The sequence below is a fragment of the Sitophilus oryzae genome, unplaced genomic scaffold (genome assembly GCF_002938485.1).
Source record: "Sitophilus oryzae breed Bouriz unplaced genomic scaffold, Soryzae_2.0 scaffold_1081_pilon_pilon, whole genome shotgun sequence".
NCBI classification, from domain to species: Eukaryota; Metazoa; Arthropoda; class Insecta; order Coleoptera; family Curculionidae; genus Sitophilus; species Sitophilus oryzae.
Genome location: NW_022145706.1, coordinates 1,861,008 through 1,886,365, shown reverse-complemented (window position 1 = coordinate 1,886,365; position 25,358 = coordinate 1,861,008). Strand labels below are relative to the sequence as shown.

General features: G+C 32.1%; 1 protein-coding gene across 3 annotated transcripts in view; it reads right to left on the bottom strand.

The window, feature by feature from the left end:
- Positions 1–25,358, bottom strand: part of LOC115880561 (hemicentin-1-like) — a 478,732-nt gene that overhangs the window by 131,828 nt on the left and 321,546 nt on the right. The window lies entirely within an intron of this gene.

Below are 25,358 nucleotides of genomic sequence, written 5' to 3'. Positions count from 1 at the left end.
AATATGGCAACATAGGTGTAGTAGATTAAATTTACAAGAAAGAAAACCTAGAAAAATTCCAGTGGTTCTCAAAGTTTAAGCAAAAAATCATATTTTTTTAATTTTCGAAGTAAGATAACTTGGTTATTTTGGACTTATTTGAAAAACGGTATATATAATATATTTCTTTCATTGAGATCTACCAGCCCTGAAAATATTTGGACTTCACAAAACAATAAAAATTAATTTAAAAGTTTCAAAATTCAAAATCTTTATTTTATGTAGTCACTAGGTTTGGAATCCCTAAAGATAACTTTTTTTTTAGATCTTTCATGTTGTATTCTTCCCTCTTTGAAGTTAATTTTATTGTTTATAGAAATTTCTGTTCAAGTAATGAGCTACTGAAATTCTCTTTAAATCAACTTAAATAAAAATGTCTGTACCGGTAGCCATAATCCCTAGAAATTTCCAGTAACTAACTTACCACAAAGTTCGAAATAATACTTAAATATAAAATTAAGTTTAATATGTTTACTAAGAAATAAAATATTCTGTCCACGCCACTGCCTAGAAAACCGTTGGAGCGCACCATTCTACCAGTTTTTATCCACTAATAGAGACGGTGATCAATCAAAATCGTCAAAAATTCGAATAATCAACATCGACGTACTACACGATCCAGTTTCGTAATCTGCCATGCTCAAAAAAAGAGATAAACACATACTGTCAGAAAAAAAAATGTAATTTCCTATCAAGCCCTGTTTAAGAATTTCTTTTAATAACGAAAAGCTCTTCACACACCTTAAAATGATAATTTAGAACGGGTTTGGTGAGAACCTCCTCAATTAATTGTGTGATTCTAGCTCATAAATTAAAGCTGGTTAATTTTTTTGGATGTCCTCTAATGATTTATGATTGTTTGAAAAATTACAACGGTTAAAATAATTTCAAATTAAATCAGAGATTCATACTTCAATCATTTTCTTTTTTGGCATTCCGGGACAGTAAATTTTGTCAGATTTTTTGTCAAAATAATTGCAATAAACTTTTGAAAACTAGAAAATCAAATATCGATATCTAAAAATGCCCTGGGAGGAACAAAAGTTGAAAATTATTTTCCTTCCTCAAAAGTCCTCGAAACTTTGTCCTATTGCAAGAAATGGAGGCGTTTCAAGTAATCTTTCTGCTATAGTGATTATTCTTTTCAACTTAGTTCCTTTCTTCATTAAAGTTTGATTAATTTTTATTGGTTTTAAAACACTTTTCATGTATCTTAGAAAAATATCCTATATTTTATGCTGTTAAATTTTCTTTCAATAAAATAATTTAAACAGCAATAATTAAATTAAATATGTGTCCGGAAAGTTGAGCCTTATATGCAGTTAAAATAATCATTACACATTATACAAAATATATAATATAGAATATTTTTCTTTTGAACTGTTACCACTGAATTTCTGAATTTATTTTTCTTTCTTTTATAACGGATTTTATTATAACGGGATGGGGTTTGCAAATATCTAAAAGCTTGCATTATTAAGCATTTTCCAGGTGTTCGACATTGTGTTAGTTGCCACGATATATTTCATATTTCAAAAATCCCCAAAATTAGAAATCTAGATCGGACAAATCCGAGAATCAGGAAGGCCATCACATGTGTCCTTTGGTTTCAATTCATTGATTTGAGAAATAACAATTTAACTAAATTCTAATAAACAAACAAAATACAAGAAGAGGAAAAAGGGGCCAAAAAACCCTACATATATATATATATATATATATATATATATATATATATATATATATATATATATATATATATATATATATATATATATATATATATATATATATATATATATATATATATATATATATATATATATATATATATATGTATATACAATATGCTTATTCTCTGCATTAAGTTCATCAGACTGAAGGGAGCAGCCATGCGACGACCGGTTTCGGAGATTTATCTCCATCGTCAAGCCGACTTTGCTGTAACCCTCAATCTGACAAAACGAAAAGCAGAGAAGAGCATTTGAGTACAAAACGTACTACTATGGATAGTGCTAGACGCTCTCTCTATCTAGCGGTAGCTGTGACAATCACAGATCATACCGCCAAAATTAAAACCAGCGGCCTACTGGACAAACATGCTTGCTTCATGCACGTTACCGTAGATGGAGCTGAAAGTTTTGGTAGGGTATATATAAACAAACAAAATACAAGAAGCGGAAAAAGGGACCAAAAAAACCTACACATATGCTTATTCTCTGCACTAAGTTCATCAGACTGAAGGGAACAGCCATTCGACGACCGGTTTCGGAGATTTATCTCCATCGTCAGGCCGACTTTGCTGTAACCCTCAACGTGGATGAAGCAAGCATGTTTGCCTAGTAGGCCGCTGGTTTTAATTTTGGCGGTACGATCTGTGATTGTCACAACTACCGCTATATGGAGAGAGCGTCTAGCACTATCCAGAGTATTGTACTCAAATGCTATTCTCTGCTTTTCGTTTTGTCAGATTGAGGATTACAGCAAAGTCGGCCTGACGATGGAGATAAATCTCCGAAACCGGTCGTCGAATGGCTGTTCCCTTCAGTCTGATGAACTTAGTGCAGAGAATAAGAATAGTAATAAAATATATAATAAGAAATAAAACAACAAAATAAAATATACGTATTTAAGAGTTTTTTCGAAAAACTCACCAGTTTTTAAATAAAAAATATTCTTATATTTGAGGGTGATTTCACCCCCTTAGAATTTGAGTTTCGAAAAATCCCTTCTTATCGAACCTCTACACCCTAAAGTTAATCCGTTTTCCAAAAATCAGCTTTTTACGTCAAGGGCTTTAAGCAGGATCGTGATTAATCAATGACCAGATTTTTCAAAACACCCTGTATACATTTTTAAAAAATCTTAAAATATTATTCTAAAAATTTTTCAGAATAAATAAATACCTAAATATTGAAACTTAATAACAAAGTACTGAAACATACAGCGCCATAATATCTCGACCTCCGCCCATTATGCTCGTAACAGGTTGAAAAACAATATGTATCTAAAACAACTGATGCGTTATTCTCCAACCCGTTGCGAGCCTCCATCGACAATCGACCGATGCAGCAGCGTTCCTTAACCACTCTTGTTATCTCGACCGCCAGGCGTTATGCCCGCAACTGTTTCAAAAAAGCTGCTTCTTTTATATCCTATTATTTTTAAGTTGTTGTAAGCCCAACACGCCGCGCCGTGCCGTAGCGCATACCCCGCTACGTCCGTTGTATCTCGCCGCCTGTATCGATGGTTGTCGAAATAACATGTTTTCCATCCATACAAGTTGTTTTTTGGAATTGCTTCGAGCAGCATCGAATTTCGTGACGGTGCATAGCGCCGACTTCGTTTCACGAACAGTCGATCTCTGCGTGTCGTTATTTTATATCTGTTATTTTTTAAAAGTAGTAACCTGTTGCGTTATGTTATTTCTAAATAATTGTTATAAAATAACAGATAGTTAAATAACAACCCATCACTAAAATGACATCTTAATGTCAGTGCTATTTATTATTTACAAAAAAACAAAACGCACATCTATATTGCATAGTAACTTAAACGCACCCTGATAATTTATTTATTCACAACAATGAAAGTAGAACTGGTAGATCCTTTTATATCAATTATTCTTTAGAGATTGGACATGAAACAGTTCTGCTGTTGGATAAAATTTTGTATGGCACTCGCGTGTTATATCATATAAGTCACTTGAGAAAATTAGCCTCACATAGCTAAACATTTCCCAGCGTGACTTATATGTAAGATAACACGCTAGTACCGTAAATAACTCTTTTGACAATTTTAATAACTAATAACATTTATTGGCAACTTAAAACTAACATGTTTTAAATAACATTAGAACGGTACTGAAGAACCTAAATTTAAGACAGCAATATTAAACAAACCTTAAAGTTTGTTAGTATATTCTTTGCTTAATTTTTTTCTCATAGTTTTTAAAGTCGTAAAGTCCCACTCCATAAAATTAACGGTTAAATTAAGTAATTATAACACGTTAATGATGTTAATGCTATCATAAACACAACAATCACTCCTCGCATACAAATTACCCAATTAAACAAGCTCACCCTTGAACTTGACAACACCATTTATCATTTTAGAACAACACCAGTACACACACGTACGTTTTGTCGTGCAACTAGATTCTTGGAACGGCGCCATCTTTTGAGAAATTGCCCGAAAACAGTCATAATTCACGTTCCGCAGGTCTCATATATTCATATCGAGTTGTAGCAAAGCTGCTGGTCTTTAGCCTGCGACGAGGCCATCGTAAGCGAACAATAAATTCTCGAGTTCTTGGAGTAAGACGACGGAACTTCGCAGTTTGTTCGGATCCGCTCGTTTTGAGTTCTAAGCACTAGGCAAACTGCCTGAGCTAATAGTGAATTATGACCCAAAGTATATCATGTTTTTTTACTGTATTTGAATCTGGTTTTATTTTGTTTTTAATTGTTGTGATGAGGTTCTTTAGTTAATAGTTTTTTATACATTAAAATCTGTTACTTTAGGCCAATTCTTCTTCAATTTTTTCTTATCGATGTTTAACGTCTCTTTTTTGCTTGCTTGCTACTACTCATGGTAAATGGCCTACTGACTTGGTGAGCGTTTAAATCGACTCTTACGTTATGTCCGATAGATTTTACAATCTTACTATAGAGCAACAGGTCGACAGAGTTTCCAGAAGTTAACAAGTCCATCCACTCACATCCTCTAACGTCGGCGTAGCTGGGCCATTGCCCTTGAATAGTTGTCGGGAGGTTATTATCTAAATAGTTTTGCTATAATTAATAATAATTTACTATAATTGGCTGTAAGGTTTAGCGATACCAAATATCTTCACACACAGGGCTGGTAGATCTCGGCAAATGAAACATATTTTCTCTTTACAGTTTTTCCGAGTGCTAGACGCTCTACGCCATCTAACGGTAGCCGTGACAATCATGGCGGTACGATCTGTAATTGTCACGGCTACCGCTAGATGTCGTAGAGCGTCTAGCACTCTTGCCATAGTAGTACTTATTGTACTCAAATGCTATTCTCTGCTTTTCGTTGGTCAGATCGAGGGTTACAGCAAAGTCGGCCTGACGATGGAGAAAAATCTCCGAAACCGGTCGTCGAATGGCTGTTCCCTTCGGTCTCATGAACTTAATGCAGAGAATAAGCATATATGTGTAGGGTTTTTTGGCCCTTTTTTCCGCTACTCGTATTTTTGTTCATTTAATAAATAAATAAATGTGGCAACTTGACATTTTCTACAGCAGAGCTACCAACTGAATTCCCAGCGGGAAATTTAAATTCCAGTCAGTCAGCCCGGCGCCGAATACGTCCATGGTTGGCAACAATGAATTTAAAAATCGCGCCCTCGATTACGTAACTAAAACTTTAATTGTATAGCTGAGAATACTTAGTAAGTATCTACCTGATATCAGTGGGTGTCTACATATTTACGAAACGACGTAGTTTTGTAAATCTAAAAAATTAATTCAATGCAAGCTGGACAAATCAGCTTTATTTCAAATTAACTGTTTTACTGAAAAAACATGCCTTTCTCAAACATAAAAACATTACAATACCTAGGAAAACCAACGAAAATTGCTACACGGACACTTAAAAATTAATTCTTTTACCAGCCTGGTTTCTAGCGATCTACAATCTGCAAAATAATAGGAACGGCGAGATAAAGCGAGGAAATAAAAACCCACAGCTCGCTATTTATTGTTCGTAACCGTAATGCCTCTCTCGTACCATTGCGAAACGCAAACCGCTTTGTTCTGCACGTTTTCGTTGGGGCCTAGTACGCCCACGAAACGGCGCGGCGTAATCTGACGTCAAGGCGGTTTAAAGGTAGAACGGCGACAATTTGTACTTGCATAAAGAGACAGACCGGTACCGGTTGCACTGTTTTGCCAGTGGCGGGTTGAGAATATTTCTTAGTGGGAGCAAGCTAAACATAATTATTTTTTTTGATTTAGAACCACAAAGGAACTGTTTATACTTGCTTCGACATTTTTCATCTTTACAGACAGAGCTGCAAGCTCGCAGAAAACTTAAGTTACCTAAACAGTAGTAGTCTCACTAGTAGTAGGCTCACAGAAAACTAAAAAGTCGCCTTGACAAGGATTCGAACCTGCCTTACTACAGCTCCAACGTCATAGCAGCGTAAAGTCCTAACGCTTTAATCACGCGGCCACCGAGGACTTGATAGATTCTATGTAAAATTCTTACTTAAGAGATAATGTTTAGTGAAAGTACTTTTTTATTTATAAATATTTATTTAATTCTGTTTTTAGTATTTGTTCTTATAGCGGCAACATAGATACATTATCTGTAAAAATTTCAACTGTCTAGCTATAACGGTTCATAAGATAGACCTTTCCCAAGTAGCATCTATCTGACTTCGAACTAAATCTGACCTGAAGCGACGTCAGACTTTGTCCAAATTTAGGTCGGGTGCTGGTGATACGACCGGTGACGTCGCTTTCCTATTAAAAGCGACGTCGTTGGATCCGAGGCGGTAAATCTAACGATCTGTCAACGTACAAAATAACAACGTATCATTTTTATTCATTTCCCAACGTCGTTCCCACGTTGGCTTGCACGACGTACATATACTTGAACTAGCCCGACGTCTACCCGTTGTCCGAATAGGATACGTCTCACTGATAATCCCTAAAGTAACGTCCAATTATATTTTGTTGCATTTTATGTTCATATTTATAACCTAATTTACGTATCTCTATTTACGTCCGTAAATACAACCCATTAAGTAGCATTTGCGGTCTAATGAACATCATGAACATAACCTAATAAAAAGTTTTTGTAAACCAACCTATTTTTTTTATTATGCCTAAAAAACACTAAAAAGGCATTTAGACATTCATCTACATTTTACAGAAAGAGATCGAGGCTTTTGCAAAATAATAATAGTAGTAGTGATGTCTTGCCTCCACCCACGAATGCTTTTTATCCTGAAGAGATGCCGCATTAAACTGGTGTATCTTAATTTCATTTTTTAGCTTAGGAAACCAGCAGACCCCATCCTCCTCCTACATGTAAGGTACTGGTTCCAATTCTTTTAAATTTAGTATATATACTATCTTAAAAAAGTGGCTGTGAAAGTGGTTGTAATTATATTTCTAAAACTGTTGTATATTTTATAATAAATAAATATATTTTTATAATGGTTGTTTTGATCAAAATGATAGAACATGGTATAAGCGATCCTAGCAAACAACCCCCGAGCTAGGTCGCGACAATATCGTTGTGAAATATGTTTAGTTATGATAAAAAAACAGTGCAAAGCTAATAATATTGCCACTAATTAGATAGAAACATTATGGATTTCCTAACTAAACACCACTTTCAATAATTAGTAAACTAAAACACTCCCAATCAATGTACAATACGCATATAATATAATTTCGAATAGCACCAAAACTATTTTTTGATAAAATTAATTTAATGTTAGGTTTAATAACCCCAATTAATTAGTAGACCCGTCCTAATGCGATTCGTTGTAGTGCAATTACCGTTTTCCCGTGTCCGATATTCATTAGTTACAATAATTGCAATAATTAGTAACTGATAGTGTATTATATGTTGATCAGGTTCAGACTAGGGCGTCTATACGTAGGTCGTTATACGGTAATGATGGTAATTTTTCGTTCTATTGCTCTGGTTTATTTAAATTGATTTTATTAAAACACCCATCTGTAAGGTTTACTAAATAAAATCTTCTTGTAAACTAACCTTTTTTCGTAACTAACTTATACACTCAGAAGCCAAAAAAAACGCAACGGAAATATTTTTCGTCAAATTTAAAGTGTTATATTTTTGTTATTTTTAGCAATATTTTTATGAATTTTTTAGCAAACTGTATATAATTATATGAACTTTAATTCAACTCAATACAGGGTTAATCGAGGGGTTGTTTTTTTATCCTAAATTTAGAACACCATCATGAAAGGGAACGTCTTGCGTAACCATCTTTTGATGTGTGTCAAATACTCGTCAGCGAATAATGGCAGTAAGTATTTTTTTCCTACTATTGGAACAATAAGGTGGTCTACGCACTGCAGCATATCCCTGCACCTAGTTATTATACAGTAATGTAGTTAATATTAAGGTGCGTATTCATTATCCGAACGAACGAACGAATGAACGTGCGGTATATTTAGACGGGGACCGAACGCATGCGGCCGTTCGTTCGTTCGTTCGCTCGACCATCCGTTTCGAGTCGGTACATCAAAAGCGTTCGCGTCTGATCTTCTCGTGCGGTTCTATCGTGCGGTCCCCGTCCATACCACTAGCGAACATTCGTTCGTTCGTTCGTTCGGATAATGAATACGCACCTTTACATAAACTTGAGCTCTGTTTTCTCTCTTCTAGAAAACTTTACAAATTTTGTTTTGTATGCATAAAAATTCTAAATAATTATAAGAAAACTAGCGTGTACCCGCGACTTCGTTCGCGTCGAATTAATTATTTGTAATGGTAATGATAAAGCAAAGCAAGAATTTCCATTAACATACAAACTGGATACAATTTTTTCACATTTATGTCAGCATGAGAAAAACAATCGAGAAACCCCTGCTTATCGAAACTTTACACTCCACAGTCAATCCGTTTGCCAAAAATCAGCTTTAAACGTCAAGCCTGCAGAATCGTGATTACTCAATGGTCATATTTTATGAAACACCCTGTATAAATTTTTAAAAAATCTTAAAATATGTAAAACAGCAAAATAAAACATACGTGTTTAAGAGTTTTTTCGGAAAACTCACCCGTTTTTAAATAAAAATATATTCTAATATTTGAGGGGTGGTTTCACCCTCTTAAAATTCGAGTTTCGAAAAATCCCTTCTTATCGAACCTCTACACCCTAAAGTCAATCCGTTTTTCAAAAACAGCTTTTTACGTCAAGCGCTTTAAGCAGGATCGTGATAAATCAATGACCAGATTTTTGGAAACACCCTGTATACATTTTTAAAAAATCTTAAAATATGTAAAAAACAAAATACAATATACGTGTTTTTTAATATATTTTTTATATAAGCGTTTTTTTCGGAAACTTGACCGTTTTTTAAATAAAACATATTGTAATATTTGAGGGGTTGTTTCACCCCCTTGGAACTGGAATTTCAAAATATCCCTTCTTTTCGAACCTCTACACCCTAGAATCAACTTGTATGCCAAAATTGAGCTTCTTACGTTGAGTGGTTTGAGCAGGATCGTGATTAATCAGTGAGTCAGTCACTTAAGGATTTTATATACAGGGGCCCATCGAAAACGTTCCGTAAGGCATAACGAGGGTAATTTTTTTTCAGAAAATTCAAAAACACGTCAATTTTGATTGTGAGGGGGACAACTTTTGCCCCAAAAATGATTGCAAAATCTTCAACCCTTTAAGCGGGGGCGTCACCCCCCAATTTTTTTCAAATGGGAAAGGGGGTCAAGTGAGGGGGTAAAATCGGTCGAGTTATTGAGAAAATATGAAGGATTGAAATTTGAAAAGTTTATTTAAACATTTATCAGAGTAAATGAGAAGGATAAATTTCTTCGACCAATTTGCTGTTTATTCTTTTATTTCTAGATATTTACGCATTTTTTCACTTGTCACAAGGTTGAACGATCAGGTGCGGTAGTTGCTAGATAGCTGTTCTGTGACTTATGCGTTGAAGTTCTTCTCAATATCGTTAAATTTTTTAACAATTATTATGGTGTACTCACTTGCAGAAAAAGTAGAAATAATCGAACTTTATTTTAAAAATAATGAATGTGGCAATCGGGTTGCGCAGATATTCAATGAACGCCATCCTGACAACCACCTTTATGGCAAAATTGTTCGCGAGTTAGTAGCAAAGTGTCCAAAGGATATTAAAAAAAACGGAAGTTCCACCCGTACAAAATTCAGTTGGTACAAGAACTCGACGAAGACGATTTTGATCGTCGCTTGCAATTTTGTGAAACTATGAGTGAACGAGTGGCGAATGATAATAATTTTCTATTTAATGTGTGTTTTTTGGATGACTGTACTTTCTTTTTGAACGGTGTAGTTAATCGGCACAACTGGTCGGTACTGGGCTGAAGACAACCCTAGGGTTTTTCACGAGGTGCACACACAAAACCCTTATAAATTGAACGGTTGGGCTGGTATTTTTGGAAATTCTATTCTGAGTCCGTTTAACGATATTGAGAAGAACTTCAACGCACAAGTCACAGAACAGCTATCTAGCAACTACCGCACCTGATCGTTCAACCTTGTGGCAAGTGAAAAATGCGTAAACGTCTACAAATAATAAGAAAAAACCTCAAATTGGTCGAAAGAATTTATCCTTATCCCTTACTCTGATAAATGTTTCAATAAACTTTTCAAATTTCAATCCTTCATATTTTCTGAATGACTCGACGGATTTTCAAAAACGAGGCGGGGAAATACAAAGAATAGAAAGGTCTTTTCATTGCGGTGCCACTTGACCCCCCTTTCCATTTGAAAAAAGTTGGGGGATGACAGCCCCGCTTAGAGGGCTGAAGATTTCGCAATCGTTTTTGGGTAAAAAGTTGTCCCCCTCACAAACAAAATTGACGTGTTTTTGGATTATTTGAAAAAAAGAATTCCCTAGCCGTTATGCCTTGCGGAACGTTTTCGATGGGCCACCCTGTATATTAGTATAGATTGGTATAGATGAAAAAAATTTTTCTTTCATTTTAAGCTATAATTACTGTGCCAATATAATAGAAGGAAATATAGGAACTGTGGCATTGCATACTTAAAATATCGCAATATCATTTTAGTATTAGTGGTTTTAACTGTCAAAAAGTAATTAAAAGTACAGCTACAGTCGTGAATATTCAACCATGAATATTGTGTTTGTTCGGAATTACTGTTCTGTAACAAACCTAATGAGATATTATGTGAAAGTAAAATAAACTAACGTTCGAGTCAAGTAAAAGGTTAAAAATATATTTGTTTACCGTTGAAGGAAACGGTCTGTATTCAAATGAGATCGGTTTATAGAAAAACGTTTTAAGTATGTCTTTAAATTTTTATGATTATGAAGTGAGGCAACTGTTGCTTGTAGAAAAAAAATATATTCAACTTTAGTTTGTAAAGAACTCACTAATACTAGATTATATTTTCGAGGTGGCTCTTGCCCTGTTCCACTGCGTGCCCGCGTTTTCAGATCTATTGTGGTCCTCTTCTGGTTCTTAGATTACATTCTCCAGTCCTATTCATTATAAAAACCTACTAACCCTAAGACCGAGTCCTCCATATAGCTCTTTTGCAATTGCATATTATCGGCTAAAACAAAGTAGCGCACATTCACCAGGCTGTTGCTCCGACATAAGATATGTTCTGTCGTTTCTTCTTCAGATTGACAAAATCTGCATATCGCGACGTTTGTCAATCCCATCAGCTTTAGATACCTATTAAGCTTACAACGCACAGTGCTTCGAACATATATGGCTCTAGAGGACAAAAATGCAAAACTTCTCTTTTATTGTAGGCAATTTATTCAAACTAGGTTTATTTGACACAAATGATGAGTACTCTCATTGTACTAAATGATGATGTTCTTAGTCCCACGTTTATGAAAAAAATCTTATAAATAATAAAAAAGTTGGAGCTGTGTTCCATATAAGGAAATAATAATTTATAGTATGAAAACGGTGTAAGTATTAAATAAATCCCTGTGATAAAAAAGAATTGAAATAACATTAGAACATGATTTTTACAATATGAGCCTAATATTAAAAATTATTATTATTAATGAAAAAGATACATTAATGCTATATTTAAAAAAAAATAAGATACTATAAATTTACTTTAGGACAACAAAATGCATAGATCGTAACTACTCTGATTTAGAAGAATCACTGCTGACAGAATCTTCCAAATTTATAGTATCCAAATCACAGGTAGATGAAATATCCTCACATATAGGATATTTCTGTACATCATTTTCTAATATGTTACTTTTTCGCATTGTTACTGTTCTTTTTGTTGGTATGAGGGGTTCGGATGTTAATAGTTACCTCTTTAATAGACCATATCCATATATTATTTTTTCCTTTTCTTAGGTATGAGGTTTTATAATAAATTGAAAGATGGAAACTTTTTTATGCGACGTTTCGCTCCAACATAGTGGACTTTTTCAGGCACAAGTGGTGTCTCGTTTGACTGGTAGATTCATCAATATCTAATAAAGAACACATTTTTTGAAATACAAATAATTTTGAGTTCTTGTCCTTATGATCAAGCCAAGTATTAACCAGATCGGCAGTGTTTATCAATTTTAGACGCAGGTCAACTATACAAAAATTAAAAGTGTATGAATATGACAACAAAAATATTCAATAAATACGATATGTTTTGATATGTTTTGATATGCGTTTTTGAAGTTTGAAAACGTAAAATTTTTATACCCATTTCAGAATCATCTTAAAAAATAAATAAAAACTAAACAATCACGAACTTGTTTAGAAATAAATTTAAAGTGCATACCTTGTTTAACAATATCCATAGTGGATTTCAATTAAGTACGTACCGTTTAACACCATATACAGAACTACTATGAATGTTATTCTTTTCACTGATATAAGATAATGATCGCAAAATTTGTTTTTAGTGAAAATATTTGCTAACAAAAAACGCTGTTTATGAAAAATAATATACAGAATGGTTGAACATTGCTATAAGTATAAAACTTCATATTCAGATATTAGTAAATTATAACTTTTTTTTCGATTTTTGTCCATGGGACGAAGCACTGTGCAACGCTCTGTTAGTGGACTAGCTACAGCTTTGACTGTCTTTCTGTCATTGCTTCTCAGGGTAAATTTTGCCGAATGTTCTACAATGAACTTCTTCGCCTGTCTATACCCTGGTGAAGTCTACCATTCTAGAAATATGTTGGCTCTCTACCATTTTAGTAAAACCAAACCAAACCAAGGCGAACGAGGTGCGCCACCCTGTATGTTTCTTCTGGCCAGATCTACCACTCCTTAAAATACTATTTCTGGAACACCCTGTATAGATGAAACAGGCTAGAGATTTTTTTAAGAGGATTTTATTCTTTCTAGCGCCTTCGTTAAAATCACTTTTGCGATAATTTACGGCGATAAATTCCAGCGACGGGATTTCAAATATCCAGCTTCCTCTATTTTGACGGAGGTGGATAATGGGCACGTGCATTTTTCCGTGCCAATCTGCATCGTCAATCGCCGCGTCCCGAACAACAAAGCCGCGGATTTAACCGATCCAGGTTGCCCCTGCTACCGTATCAAAATCCGCTCTTTGTTAACCGCACTATTAAGCAACACCGCTTTTTCTATTCTGTGTCGATAGAGGCATCGATTTAATCAATGGAAAGGCCGTGGAAAAAGTTAACTGGACTAGCGACACTGAAACTATTGTTTGAGTAGCGAGATTTATTGATGGTGGATAGAGGCCAGAGATTTTTTAAGCTTTATGTCGTTTTATAAGGGTTAACGTTGCGAGAAAATGATTTTTCGCGTAGTCAGTATTATCATTTTCAGCTTATTCAACCATTTACAATTATGGTGTAGCCTCCCTAATATATTTAGATACTCTCTTTGTAATTGGGTCCATTTTTTGCCTATTGTTGGCTATGCGGACCCAAGTTATCCCTGCTAATTTCCTAATATCATGGTCCCATCTCAGGTTTGGTCTTCATCTAGGTCTCTTAATTCGTCGTGGTACCCTTACGTTAATTTTGTTGTCCGTCGTGCCCTACCTATTGCCACTTGAGGGATTTGATTCTGTTGATGAGATCTATTACCTGGTTGTCTGTTGAGGTATCCACTCTATTCTTTTACGGTATTTCTTGATTATTCCCAGCATATTTCGTTCCATTGAGCGCTCCAGTGATCTCTGTATTTATTTAAAAAAATGTATCAAGAAGTAGTTTTAAAAACATAGACACGAGGGAAAAACACAAAATGCTTGTGCCCTTATAGTAATTTGTATATATACTATATAAGTGGTTTGTTCCATTCAATTTATCAATGACTCTCTAGTCTAAAACAAATTTGTCAGTTCAACAAGAAATTTTAAACCTGCCAAGAGTTATTTGTTCGTCTAACAGATATTTCTTTTTTCGAGAATTCTATAACTTCTCCCAATAATCAATACTAATATCTACATATATAAAATGCTAATGTTTATCTGTGTCGTCTCTACTGAAATAACGACTTGCTCTAGAAAGTTGCTTTTTTACTAAAAAATACCTAATTGGCTCTTCTAAAAACTGTCGTCGCCGGATTTTTTGATTTTCATTTAATTAAAAAAAATAAAAATTATTATTTTTTCTGATGTCGCATGTTGTGTCGGATGCGCCAGGCTTCTATACTCTTTTCTCAGGTAAGATTTCGACAGACGATGACAGAAAAAAAGCAGATGACGTCCCATACCAATCTATTTATTTTACTAAAAAAAGTTTCTAATAATTTTTAAGTTAACTATGGATGGGTTTAAATATAAATTCGTCATGCGTCGTCACTTGTTGTTTTTAACCAGTTTTATTGGTTTATTTCGAAAATGACAGTTAGTATTTCAATTTTATTGGTTTGACGGAACGATGAACGACAAACGGACGCCGATGCGTATGAACTCGCCTTTAGATTTTTGACGTTTGTCAAAGTCTTGCCAAATTGTAGGTTATAATTTTGTGACAACTCTTGTCAAATACCCTGCGTTTTGGAAGATGATGCATTTTGATTCGTGTTATTACGTGTGTTTTGTGTCTTTTGAAGTCAAGTGGAGGAAAAATCAGTGAAAATTAACTGTAGAACCCAGAGCACAGTTGATGGTAAATACTCGCTGCCCAGGCAGAAAGTCTTATACAGATACACCAATAAAGTTAATATCAATAAAGTTCGTATACCATCTCGTCGTAGATAAGTGCATCTCGAATATGGTAGAAAGACCATACTAAACACATACTAAAAACTGGAGTAGCTGTAAAATATCTACATCACACGATAGGTAAATAATGGATTTTAGTACTGCAGAAAAATACTGTCAAAAGGTACTGGTTTAAAAAAAATTAAGATTAAAGTTAATTAATCAACCTGTGAGGTAGAAAATTTGGTAAGTGTTATTATTAATAAAATAGTTTGTTTTATTTATGTTGTTTTATTTATTCCTGCGGAATATTACAAATTTGTATTTGTACATAAGTTATATTGATAAATATAATCATAAATGCGGGAAGTTTCATAAAAGCTTGAAAGTAAGAAATAGTTCTTTTTATATTTTTTTGTATGTGGTGTCTTGTTTTGTTTGTTTTGTATTAACACATACCGTTTTTTATTAAATAAAATAACTCGATTACATTTTCTCAGTTTTATACAGTTTTTTTCACAATATTTTGAAGTTACTTGTCAGTCAAATTTTAAATACATATATTAATTTCCTGCTATACGTTCCAGCTGTACCAACTTATTTCTTTGTAAAATAAAATAAACTACTTTGAAATTAAAATGACAGACACATCTATCACTGTCAAGGATCTTCTCGTTGGATAGACTATACTAGTAGGTACTATATAAAATCCTTAAGTGACTGACTCACTGATTAATCACGATCCTGCTCAAAGCACTCAACGTAAGAAGTTCAATTTTGGCATACAGGTGGATTCTAGGGTGTAGAGGTTCGATAAGAAGGGATTTTTCGAAATTCTAACCTAACCTAACCTCAAATATTATAATATTTTTTATTTAAAAAAACGGTCAAGTTTCCGAAAAAACGCACGTATATTTTATTTTGTTTTTTTACATATTTTAAGATTCTTTAAAAATGTATACAGGATGTTTCGAAAAGTCTGGTCATTGATTAATCACGATCCTGCTTAAAACAGATTTTTTTTATTGTCCTAAAAAGCTGATTTTTGGAAAACGGATTGACTTTCGGGTGTAGAGGTTCGATAAGAAGGGATTTTTCAAAACTCGAATTCTAAGGGTGTGAAACCACCCCTCAAATATTAGAATAATTTCTATTTAACAACCGATGAGTTTTTCGGAAAAACTCTTAAACACGTATATGTTATTTTGTTGTTTTACATATTTTAAGATTTTTTTTTTTAAATTATACAGGGTGTTTCATAAAATATGACCATTGATTAATCACGATTCTGCTTAAACTGCTTGACGTTTAAAGCTGATTTTTGGCAAACGGATTGACTGTGGTGTGTAGAGGTTCGATAAGGAGGGGTTTCTCGAATCTCAAATTCCAAGAGGGTGAAAACGCCAGTAAAATGGGGTGAAAATGAGTTTTATCTTTCATATTTAGTAACTGCCAAAATATAATAATATCGCCATATTGTTTTTTCTCATGCTGACATAAACGTGAGAAAATTTTATCCAGTTTATATGTTAATGGAAATTCTTGCTTTGCTGTATCATTACCATTACGTCGCGGGTACACGCTATTTAAATATAAAGATTGAAAATACAATTCAAAATCATGTTTTTCTTTAGAATCAGACATCCTTTATAACATGATTCATTTTTTGTCTAATATTCAAAAAAATTGTGAAGATTTTAGCACAACGAATGATAATAGAAGCGTATAAATATTTATGCTAAAAGCTACGTTCATATAATATTTTACGACCCATAACTTTAGGGATATTATATAACGTACGGGATAGATATAGCCAGTATAGAATATAACTTTATCTTAGTTTCGCGCATCATCAAAAATCTCGTAAAATTTTTCATATTTTTAAAAAGGAATATTTTAAAAATTGCAAAAATGTCATATATAAGAGATTTAGTTTTTATCACGTATACGTAATATTTTTAGTAGTTATATAATTCAAATAATACTAAATAAAACAATTAAAAAATAAGTATTATGTCATCGATTATGTCTATACATTTGTGGCTGCTTCATTTTTGGAAAAAATGTATCAACGTCAATATCATAAAATACAAATAAGTCTTTAAGCGATTTAGGATAAGATTTTGACTGGAAATATTTAATTAACATGAAAATATAACTTAATCTCGATCAAAATTAACAAAATACTAACTTAAGTCTCAATCTGCAAATAGTAACTAAAGTCCCACCGTGCAAAATTGGATACGACGTTTTGTTTACATCTTCATCAAGGTTTTCGTTTACACCTTCATCTAGCTGAACATTAGGGGTCCGTTATTTACCAAGTTGACCATTTCTCTCACGACGTTATCTAAATTTTTAGTTTATTGTCTAAAAAACAATAACAGACTATTGTAAACCCATTTAATATTCACATTAAACTTAATCTATTATTTGAAAAAAAACAGCAATTTTCATGATACCATGATAAACAATTTTGAATGCATGACAGGTTGTTAATTCTAATACTTATTATTTTTGAGCTTGCATTCTTTTGCAGTATACCTACTTACTTAACTAATTTTAAGTTCGGTAAATTTCTGTTATTTTTCTAACAGAGCTCTAGCTTTCTTTCTATTGAGTTGACGATTTGAATTTATTTTTACAAACGTTCTTGCCAACATACAAAAAAAATACCAAAATTCAACTAATCCAACTTTTAAAAACCTAACAAAGAATGTTTATTAAAATAAATCAGCTATATAGTCTGTGAAACGAATAACTTTGAATTTGACAGTTCCCGCGGGCTTTTCTAGTGTTAATTTTATTAGGTTAGCAACTTGCGGCCATGCTGATGCAATGCCATCTCTAATAGAACAGCCTCGGAGGGAGATTTATAACGTCACGCTAACATAATTATTCCTTATATTTGACTATGGCTGAAATCGTACTCCATAGTCAACGTAGATAGTTTTAGTGGTAAGAATAATAATTTTAAAAAATATGTGGTCATCTTTTGACAAGTGTATATTAGTTTTTTAATTGCAGTAAACATTATGTGGTGTGTGGTGTGAATATTTTATATGCAATTTTTTGGATTATATTCGACACTATTTTTTTTATATGACACAACACTGATGAAGGCTATAATGTTAGCCGAAACGTTTTTTTAAACCAAAAAAGATAATGAAAAACTAAATGAAAACTTAATCAGCGTTTTTCCCGAACCTAAATCCCAAGAAAATCAAAAATTTTAGAATAATTTTACATTATAAAATGACAGCGATCTTAATTTCATAGCCATCGCTGACGCATTTTTTTCTATGATATTGTATGATATGTATGTTATTTGCAAATATAATTTTTCGAACGTTGATACTTGCAAAATATATGTACATATAAATTTTGTGAATGCAAATAATAATACATCACTATTAGTACATATTGAATGTTTTTTGTTAAATTAGATCGATTTTCAAACCCCAAAATTTAAAATATATTTTACATTTTACCCATTATCTTATGTATCTATTCATTATATGTATATTGTAAAACATTTGCTGCATTTGTATGGTTCATAGTTTATTTGCCAAAGTATTTATTACTATAAATAGGTATATATTATATTTATTAACTGTATATTATGTATATTTCATGTAAACTATATCATTTTTAAAATACAAACCAAAAATACGAGGAATAATTATGTTTTCCATGTATTCTACAACATATTTATTAATCCGTATCTAATTAGCGTGACGTCATAAATCTCGCTCCGAGGCTGTTCTATTACAGACGGAATTGGTCTGATATTTAGAAATGTCAAAAGCTGATGACATTTTACTTTTGACAATTATGCCATTTCGTGTTGATTTTTGCAAGAAGAGGAAGAACTGTCACTTGTTTTATTATTTTCCTTTTCTATTTCACGAAAGTAAAAAGAGTTACCTATCTGATTCGTTCAGGCACTCAATTTAAAGAATATCAGTCACTTTTTTGACAGAGGGATTTTACATTTGCCATGTTGGTAAAAAATAACGGTCAAAATTCAAAGTTATTCATTTTATAGACTATACCAGCTGTTGCTATGTTATGGTTTAAACTTGATTAGTCTTGAAAATTTCTTAATTCCCAACCTTAACACCATCAGAGTTGTATATTTTTACAGTAATAGATTAATTTTTTCAAAAATAATCATAATTTTGTCAAAAAAGCTGAAAACTTTAGGAATTTACCGAGTGGTTACGTTTAACTGTGTATAACTTTTGAACGAGTAGGCTTATCGAAAAACTGTAAGAGACCTTTTTTGTAGAGCATTCAATTCTGTATCACCACATGTGATTGTCATGGCTGCGAGAGAACAAGATCGAGAAAAAAAAATATTTGCAAATTCCCATCTAATTTAAATATGGCAAATGAATCGTCTTTGGAGCAAGGTTTAATGTGAATATTAAGGGTTTACAATGGTCTGTTATTTTTTTTAGACAATAAACTAAAAATTTAGAGGGCGTCTACTGAACATGCATCTAAAATATATTTGTCTAAAAAATAAAATCTTTTAGTGCTTCGCAGTAGATTTCTAAAATCTACTAAGAAATAGGAAGGATCGATTCAACAAATAGAGATGTTAGTTTCAATTCGCTTTAATCGAGACGATAAAACAGAGTCCGCTCTGCAACTTATTTACAGAAACCTTAATTAACAATCTCGATGCAATTAAAGTCAGATAGGGAGATGGCTAGAAGGAGAATGTAAATCCGGGACAAAAAGATAAATCCGCTCGCTCTCACGAAAACTGTTCCAGTAAAATAACCCCTTATTTCGATGCAAATGGCTATAATTTAGCAGTATCCTCCCAGCGAATAACAGGGAGGAGACTGGTCGCCTATATTTCCTAATTGCATTTTCTTACTTGACTAGTTTCAGTTCTGCCGTTAGTTGCAAGAGAGGCGCGACTATACAGGGTGCTACAAATTCGAGGTACGAGCATTGGTATCTCAGAAACCCTAATAGATACGAAGATGGTTAAATTGGAGCAAAGTTGCGCCTTGGTATGTTCACCAAGATGCCAGCAAAAAAGTTTTAAAAATTTCAAGGATTGCTGAGTTTTTTGGAAAAAACGGATTTTTTTGAAAATCAGTTTTATTTTTTGCTGGCGTTACTATTTAGAAAATCAAAAAACTAATTGCACATTTTTATAGCAACTTTATCAGGCCTATCTGATAGTATTTTTAGGTTTTCAAATTAGTTGTTAATTTGTGAGATACAGAGGCCAACTTAATTTTTTTTAAATACGGACTTGCATTTTTTATTTCAGATTTTGAAAGAACTCGGCCTCCTGAGTACAATGGTATGCCACAGTTAATATTTTTTTTTTGTTTCGGAAATTTGAACACAATTTATGTGTGTTTCATAAAATATGACCATTGAGTAATCACGATTCTGCTTAAACTGCTTGACGTTTAAAGCTGATTTTTGGCAAACGGATTGACTGTGATGTGTAGAGGTTCGATAAGGAGGGTTTCTCGAATCTCAGATTCCAGGATGGTGAAAACGCCCCTCACATATTACAATATTTGTTATTTAAAAAACGGTTAGTCTTTAAGGAAAACGCTTGGACAAGCATAATTTATTTGTTTTTTTTTACATATTTTGAATTTTTTTAAAAAATTATACAGGGTGTTCCAAAAAGTTGGGTAATTTCTTAACCACGATTCTGCTTAAACTGCTTCATGTGAAAAGCTTATTTTTGGCAAACGGATTTTTCGAAAGTCAAATTCCAACGAGATGAAACTACTTAAATATTACCAAGTTATATAATAATATCGCCATAATTTTTTTTTCTCGTGCTGACATAAATGTGAGAAAATTTTATCCAGTTTGTATGTTAATGGAAATTCTTGCTGTGCTTTCTCATCACCATTACAAATGATTAATTCGACGCGAACGAAGTCGCTGGTACACGCTAGTTCATTATATAATACAGGTTTGTTCACCACATACGACACGGAATATTGTAGCTAAACGATTAGATTTTTACAAATTGTAAGTTTTGGCTTCGTTGAAGGACTATTAGAGCTACAATTTAAAAATATTTTTACAAGATACAGAGTGTCCCAAATAAATAAAAAATATCAAAGTTGTATTTTTTTAAATGGAACACCCTGTATATTATTACATTTTTAGTTTCTACGATTAAAATAAAGGTAAATTTGATTAAGGTTTATTTCACTTAAACCTTACCGTTTTTGAAATATTTTCAATTTTGTGAAATTACAGTATAAATTTTAAGGCTTCATTTCTCCAAGAGTATCAAAGTTTTTAATACTAAATATTTACTGAAGTTTATTTATTGATCAGTTATTGTGTTGCAATAATAAAAATTTTACTACCTTATACAGAGTGTCTAAATATTTATTTTAAATAATTATTAGCTTTAAACGGCAATAACTTTTTAAATTTAAATGGAACACCACGTATATTTTATGAGAATCAGATGCACAATTTAATTGTCTATCAAATTGTATTATACCATTTTTTACCTATCTCTTCAAGTTTCCGTAGAAAATGAATTTTATTGTAATTTAGAACTCATTTATCAATATACTCATGGAATACTGACATTTTAGATTATTTTTAAAGATGTACCAAATTTTTAAAGAGTACATAATATACTAATATTGTTGATATAGTTTGTTTATTTCATTAAAAAATAAAAAACAACTGTTTAAATATTTGTTAAAGAGGATCAATTAATATGATACCAGTATTCAAACTACATTAATTGACTGTTTGCGTTGATTAATAATAATTGCTCCAAATACTAAAAACTGAATTATGTATGTGTATTAGACAGTGTGGTAAAAAAACTAACACCTTAAAAATGATATTTCATTTTTTGACAAATGCTTATTTATAACAACAGAGACGTTAATTTTCATAACTTATTATTATATTGATTTCTGATTCAAATCTACATTTATTTGGGATAATTTATTAACGAACACAATTAGGTATGTAATTAATTAGTATTTGGGCGGAAATACTGGTAGTATATTTAATTAATGGTATACTCTTTTATAAAGATTTAAATAGTTTTCTTTTTGCATACAAATGGGCTACATTTGTACATTTAGCATGTACATTTTGTACATTTGTTGTTTAATAAACAATCTAAAATGTCAATATTCCATGGGTATATTGATAAATGATGTCTAAATTATAAGAAAATGCATTTTCTACGAAAACTTGAAGGGATAGGTAAAAAGTGGTATAATACAATTTGATAGACAATTAAATTGTGCATCTGATTCTCATAAAATATACAGGGTGTTAAATTAAACAAGTTATTGCCGTTTAAAGCTAGTAATTATTTAAAATAAATTTCTAGACACTCTCTATAAGGTAGTATAATTTTTATTATTGCAACACAATAACTGATCAATAAATAAACTTCAGTAAATATTTAGTATTAAAACCTTTGATACCCTCGGAGAAATGAAGCCTTAAAATTTATACTGCAATTTCACAAAATTGAAAATATTTCAAAAACGGTAAGGTTTAAGTGTAATAAACCTTAATCAAATTTACCTTTACTTTAATCGTAGACACTAAAAATATACAGGGTGTTCCATTTAAAAAAATACAACTTTGATATTTTTTATTTATTTGGGACACTCTGTATCTTGTAAAAATATTTTTAAATTGTAGCTCTAATAGTCCTTCAACGAACCCAAAACCTACAATTTGTAAAAATCTAATCGTTTAGCTACAATATTCCGTGTCGTATGTGGTGAACAATCCTGTATAATGAAATATATTATATTACTTTCGAGTTTCATTGAAGTAAATCTATTATTTTGAATTGTTTCGTTCAGTTCTCTGACCGTTCCATTCAAGTTTTCGACTATAGCTATCCGAAAATCTGGCACAAGCTGACTAGGGCCGATGACAAACTTCCCCAGCAATGCATTTGCAGGCTTTCTGTACTTGATTTACAGCCCAAATATAGAACTACATTCAAGTTTAATGTCTTGGAAAATCTCAAAAACAGTTCCCATTTAAAGGCTTGCTTTTTAGCTGTAGGATTTGGCATATTTATAGGCGACAGTCATGCTAAACAACATGAAATGTATATAAATTAATATGCAATTTTCTATATTTATAAAAACGTTCATCCTAGTAGAATAGTATGGTTATCGGCGCGAAAAACGGGCACCTTAAAATTTTGATGTATTTTAAAGTCTAATATATTTTGTTTTAGTGAGCCGATTTTCATGATTTTTTAAGCAATATGTAGCTAAATTATTTGACTTTTCATTATCTGTTTCTAAATTAAAACTGAAAGTCTCCATCTGTCAATTATACGAAGGAAAACAAAATATTGATATTTTGGGTGAAAGTTTGAAACACCCTGTGGAATATGTTAACAAAGCACGGTATTTAAAAATAATTGTATCATCTAGATAGATCTTTTCTCGATAGTTTGTTTTTTGACTTATTCACATAGCTTTATTTTTATTGGAAATATTCGCTGTTGAATAAAGCTTGATTTTCATGCATCCGTTATCCGACGATACGATGATACGATATTAATTTTATTGGTTGAATTTAAAGACTTCAATTGGTTAGAAACGGTTAACCAATCGAAACCTTTAAATTCAACCAATAAAATTAATATCGTATCAACGTATTGTCGGACAACGGATGCATGAAAATCAAGCTTAAGACAGTAACTATTTAGAGCAATTTTAGCCTTGATTTTGAGTCGTCATCAACACACTTATAAAATAGTGTTTATTGTTTTTGTAATATTTCTGTCATTGAAAAGCACGGATGGAAAAAATCATGATTTAAAAAAAAAATAAAATCAGATTTTTTTTTATTTAAATCAAATTTTTTTTTATTTTAATTCAAAACAATATTTAAATCGGATTTCCAAATGACCAGGACTTATTTCTAATTAAAGTCCTCTCCTAAATGGCTAAATCTATACCTCGATACCGATAACATTAACAATTCTACGGGGCGTTGTGATTGTTCCACATCGGTCACCAATATATTCCGCAAAAAAAAATCGTTCGCTTCAGATCAAAAGGATTTTTTTTCAAACCTCTGAAAAGTATTAATTTTTATCATTTTAACGCCCAGGCATAAAAGTACAAAAATATATTATTAAATTGATATTAAGTGTAAAATTCAACGAGTGTACAAATTGTTGCTCGATTACTGTTTATATTATTTGTAATGTTTGAAATCGATTAAAAAATTATTTGTAATGTTTATAAAACATAGTATGTTTTCTATTCGGAGTAAAAATGTACTTTTTGTGCCTCCCTGTAACGTCGGAATAGCTTTACGATGGTCCTTCAAAGGTACAGCATCGTCAAAATAAGTGTAATTTTTACTCCTAATAAAACAATACACTATTGTTCCGAAATATTCTTAAGTAGAGAATGAAATTAGTATGTATTATCTCTAATGTCAAAGTGTAAGGTACTTACTGCAGATCAAAATGTCGGTAGGAATTTGGAATACAACTGTTTCAAAAAAATATAAAACAACGTATCGTCCTATTGCTGCCAAAAGTCAGTAACTAACATTTTTCCGAACAACCAAATTCAATCACTAACTATGTTTTGAAGCGGAGAATCGATTGCAAAAGTCATTAACTACGATTTCTGGCTATTTATGTTTTATTTTAATACCGAATAGTTACTAACTATAACATCTTTATGCAATGCAATTCATCTTTAGACGCATTTTTCTCGGAAGTGATAAAAAGTAAGTTAGTGACTTTTGGCAGCAGTGGGACGATATTTTCTGACGATTATAGATTCTCGGGTATGAAGATATTACAATCTCTATATTAGAAGAACCTAGTCCTGCACTAGACTTTGCGAATGATATGTATTCGGACAGCGAATTTTTGTCACTTATACATAAATTTTAAAATAAATCCCTGCGTTTAGCGGTCTAATGGATCCACACGAAATTACTTCAAAAATCCTTGAAGTTGTAAATATAAATATATAATCAGTTATTATTAAATAAAAATATAGTTTACGTGAATATATAATTCCTATAATAAAACACTTATATCAGGCACAAATTCTATTCAGCTATATAATTTAGTGCTACGACCTCTTATACGAAGCATATAATTTGCATTTTTAACAATGGGAATATTAAGTGAAGGAAGAAAATAATATACTTAATAAAATAGGTTAGAAACGGATATAAGGGTGCCTATATTGTTTAGTCTTTTACATAACCTAGTCATCGCATGTCTTCAAGATCTGTCTTTAAGTATATCTACTTTAGTATGTGTTAAAAAATTTATTATATCGTCAACTATTCTCGTTAGGGATAGAAATATCTGATGCTAGTATATATTTTTCAGGCCGTATAAGACATGTAAAATGGCATTTTTTCCATAGCAACTGTTAAAATTGCCTTA